The sequence below is a fragment of the Abramis brama genome (genome assembly GCF_963993115.1).
Source record: "Abramis brama genome assembly, chromosome: 15".
In the NCBI taxonomy this organism is placed as follows: Eukaryota; Metazoa; Chordata; class Actinopteri; order Cypriniformes; family Leuciscidae; genus Abramis; species Abramis brama.
In genome coordinates this window covers 37,344,814-37,349,603 of record NC_139977.1, presented here as the reverse complement: position 1 = coordinate 37,349,603, position 4,790 = coordinate 37,344,814, and the positions used below count along the sequence as shown (strand labels likewise).

Genomic DNA, 4,790 nt, shown 5'->3' with positions numbered 1-4,790 from the left:
GCTCTCATTGGTTGATCGCTGAGAATTTATTTTAGAATATATTCACATATTTTACTTAATATTCTTAATCTTAATAATCTCTTATCGACTTTTATTAAGGGAAAATCATATAACTAAATTGTGTAAATTAAATATTAACTTTATTTAACCTGTGTTACACATTGTTTGCTAACAGTTTGAAACGTGCTTTCAGAATACATCTGGAATCAACATCTAAGATGAGTAAAATGATCTTTTATTCCACATCTCTGCACATGTTGTGTGGTCCGGTTATTAATTCCTAAGTGGAGCAATCTTTACAAGTTTTAACCTAGCTTCATGTTAGAAATGTTTTAAACTAGCCTCATGTCAACCAGGGCCGGCCCAAGCCTTTACGGGGCCCTGAGCAGAATTGTATGTGGGGGCCCATGGTGCCGCCAATAGGATTGACTATTGTCAATGCTTGATTAGTCGCAGACTACGAAACACACCAATTATCAATTTTATTAGTTGTAGCTGGCATGTTTTACCCTTCTACGGTTTTAATTTGTAACAGCAGCAAACCCACAAGAGTGGCCAGGTGTTAATGTGCACTTTAATAGTCAATCATATGTGATCATGTTTTTTTTTTCAAACTCACCCATCTTTATACAATTAGGACTGTATATACTCATTTATAGGTAATATGTAAGCGTTGATGGGTAGATTAAAGTAAAAAAGAAAAAGAAAAAAAGCCTTATATTTAGATGTGCATAATTATTAGGCATTATGGGTTTACTTCTACAGGTAAAATGAGCTGAAAAAAGAAAGGGGCACAAAAGTCAAAAGCTATGAAATGCTATGACAATGTGACATAAAAACATGCATATTGAATCTAATTTCTGACACAGAATAATAAGTTAAAGAGGTAATTGTGACACTTTATAAACTAAAGATATGAACTTCTGAGAAGAATAGTTTGAATTGTGAGATATAAACTTGAAATTGTGAGAAATAAACATTGTAATGTAAACAGTTGTGATGTAAATAGACACAATTACCTTTTCCATTTTTCTAAATCTGTGGTGGAAAAGGAAACAAAACAGAACTGTGAGATGTAAACTCAGAATCCCAACAAAAAAGTTTGAATTGTTAGATATAAGCTCACAATTGTGATAAATCAGAATTTTTAGATAAAAGTCAGTATACCTTTGTTTTTTAATTCAATGGCAGAAACAAGCTTCCATTCATACAGCTGTGTTCAATTAACTATAAACATCATACTTTAAACAAATAGAATTTGTTTGTTTTTTATTTTCATGCAAATATGTGGATAACGAATGGGTGACTCCTTTCTCCTGCATTGTTCATTAAAGGTAATGCATTCTGGGCCCTATTTTAACGATCTAAGCTCATGGTCTAAAGCGCAAGTGCACTCAGGTCGTGCCAGAATCCACTTTTGTTAGTTTAACAGCGGGACAATGGTCGGCGCTCCCAGCGCTGGTCTAAAAGTGTTGTGTCTCTTAATGAGTAATAGGTGTGTTTTGTCTCTATTCTCTTAATGAGTAATGGGTGTGTTTTGGCGTGTGCCTGTGTGTGTAATAAGCAGAGTGTGTGTAATAAGCAGAGTGTGTGTAATAAGCAGAGTGGACACACGTTGTGGACCCGACCTATAGGCGCACATTACTAACGCGCTCTTTAAATAACAAAACAAATATTGCGCCATTGACTTTAGACCAGGTTTGAGTTGGTCAGTGGCTCAGTCTATTTCTGTTGCCTCAAAATAGCAACGCTCCAACGAGGCTGAACACACACCTGGTGTCTCAGACCAGCAGCCCATGGAGAACAGATGGCGAAAATGCATTGCTATTTAAACAACGTGATGAAACTGTCGGACTGAAACTAGTAAAACACATCAGCACCAGGTGTATGATAAGGCCCTAAGACTTGAGTTGTCATACAACACATGAAGAATTATTAGGCAAGCTGATATTCTGATTATGTTTCTTTTTCCAACCTCAACCACCTTAATAAGATAAAATTAGGACTGTATATACTCGTTTATAGGTAATATGTTGATGAGTGGATTAAAGCTGTTCAATGAACTATAATCACTTGAGACCCTATAATTTAGTATTTATTAAAGTGCTCTTCTCCCAGTTGAACTAATATTTTTATACATTTTCAAACTCTTTAAATGATGATTCTATGTTGCTGTGAAATAATTTGAAATGACTTATTCCCAGTAACTAAATTAATTACTTAAAACTTATCACAAAACAATACCCAGTCAGAAAGCAAGCTGACAGTAAAAGCAGTCAATGCACAGCAGCATCCAGACATTTCTCGGGGGGTTTTTTCTGCGATTCTGCGAATTTCTATAAAAGGCAGTCCAAACACTATTACAAAGTACCAACTACAAGCCAAGTATAGTACTAAATTACACTTTTAAGTATCTTGATCAAAAGATTGAGTATAAGTATAGGCCAAATACACTCACAGAAAATAAAGTACATAATTGTACCTTTAGGGGTATAGTGTTGGCATGTGTGTCATCCTAGTTTGCATGACCAAAAAAAAGCACAAATTTGCATTTTTCCTCTGAAATGTTTTCCTCATGAGACACAAGATTGTAAAAGTAAAGCAACACTGGTCATATAGAACCGCAGATTCAGTCACATCAAATGTGTTTATGCTTCATGATATGCATAATCATCCTCATTGAGCTTCAGAGCTTCACTGTCTCTGATCCTGAAACTAAAGGCTTTTGAGTTTGAGAAAATCTAGTTTTGTCTTCTGGTGTCAAATATGGATACAGCTGTTAATCTTGTGTAAATAGGAGGAAAATATCAAAAATATAGAACATTTATGAAGAGGAAAATAGGATATATATATTAGTTCAGAAATAATTTGATTAGATTCTTTATTGTCATTGTACAAACATACAAGGATATATTACATAATTATATAATGATTCTATACAATCATACTAACATTACAGCAGTATATCAGTAAAACAATGATTACACAGTGATTACTGTATAACTGTAAACAAAGTCATTGATCTTATTTTATAATTTATATCTCTTAAAACACACACACACACACACACACACACACACACACAAAACAATTGTTCAAAGTTATACAGAAGAGAAATTAAATTTTTGAAATGGAATTTTTGTTGTTGTAATATTTAAATTTGGTGATTCAGTTCTTGATTTACTGTAACACTACCATGATATTTTTTAAATTCTTAGATAATTTAGTAATATTATAAATATATACATAGAAGATATAGTTAAGAGATATAATACATTCATTGTATAATCAGTGGCTAAAAGTGATAAATAATATGTTGCTAGTTTGATGAAATGAACTGCTGCGTTCTAAAAAAGAAAAAGAAAAAACATGAGATTTGTGCATCATTTCTACACAGTTTCTATTTAATCTCTTTATAGACCATCTCTTACCTCAAATCTGCCCTCATCATTAGAAACTGAGAAAGACAAACACGAATATCTGATTGAAGTCATATAAAATGAGTTTTAAATTAACTTTAGACATTCACACAGAATATGAAACTGATGATGATGAAATACATATTTTATATTGAACATCATATATACTCACAATTGGGTATCCCACTATTAATGCTTTTCCGTCTCACTAGTGTCTCTTTAATCTTTGGTTGATTCGGTTGTATCATATTCTCTTTGCTTAACATTTTTCACTTTTTTTCTTGTTTTGTCCTTCTTTTGCAGTTTGTGATGGTCTGGATATATTCCTGCCATGCATTAAATGTGTTTGTTTTTCCAAATATCTATTGAAAACAATATAGATAATCTGAGTGAAATGTTACATTTCTTGGTGATCATTCTTATACAATACAGATTTATCTTTCAGTTTCACTATAATTCTTAATACTGTATACAGTCACTAACATCACAGCTCAAAATTAGATAGACGTGTGTAATTACCTTGAGATGAGCTGAAAGAGAGAATCTCCACTGCTTACTGTGACTCTGGAGGTTGAGATGTGTGATATTTATAGTCCACACTTCACTGTTGGTGCTGAATATGACCAACATGCTTTACATTCATAACATTTTAAACAAACCGTGACGTGCAGAAGCTCACGCCTCTTTTGTCACGGAGTTTGAGGTCTGGACAGACTGGTGCCTGTTTGCACAATGCTTTTATAAAAAATTAAAAATTCACAAAAATGTGTATTGTTCCCTAAGTACATACTGACATTGTCTATATTGTGAATGGCCAAATTTCATTAATTGTTTCATAAACAGTCACTTTTTACACTACAATCTCGTTTTTATATTGTCAGTATTTTATTATTTTGATTCATGCGCCCTCAATCCACTGCTCGTTTTTCTCTTATCAGCTCGCGCACCACCACAGCTGTTTCTATATTTCATTTAATATTCCACTAATAAGATACATTTACTTCATAGACAGCCTTCTTTTTTATTCAAATTATACTTTCTGTATAATTCTCCATGTTTCTTTGTCTGGACACAAGTGTAAACGCTCCCTGGTATCAGTTGTTGGTATCAGAGCATTTTTACGAGTATGAGTACGAGTACATGAGCTCAGTATTGGTATCGGTGCATCCCTAGTTGTTATGTATCCGCACGCTTTTTTAAGTGGGTATGCGGAAATCCTTGGCCTTTCCTAGTGGGTATACACTTTACTAAACAGCATACCTGCGTATCACGTAGACTACACCACTGCTAACCATCATTATTGCTCTTTAGAAAGTTTTCATTTAATTGTTCATGGATGGATGTGTTTGAGATATAAAATGCAGAATAAAA

At 33.4% G+C, this 4,790-nt stretch overlaps 1 long non-coding RNA gene across 1 annotated transcript; it reads right to left on the bottom strand.

Moving 5' to 3' along the window:
* Positions 1-2,870: 2,870 nt before the first annotated feature.
* On the bottom strand, positions 2,871-4,077 carry LOC311097757. The gene is made up of 4 exons (XR_014609316.1): positions 3,939-4,077; positions 3,592-3,781; positions 3,432-3,457; positions 2,871-3,347 (listed from the first exon to the last, which is right to left on the bottom strand). It is a non-coding gene; the product is annotated as an uncharacterized lncRNA (long non-coding RNA).
* Positions 4,078-4,790: the final 713 nt, after the last annotated feature.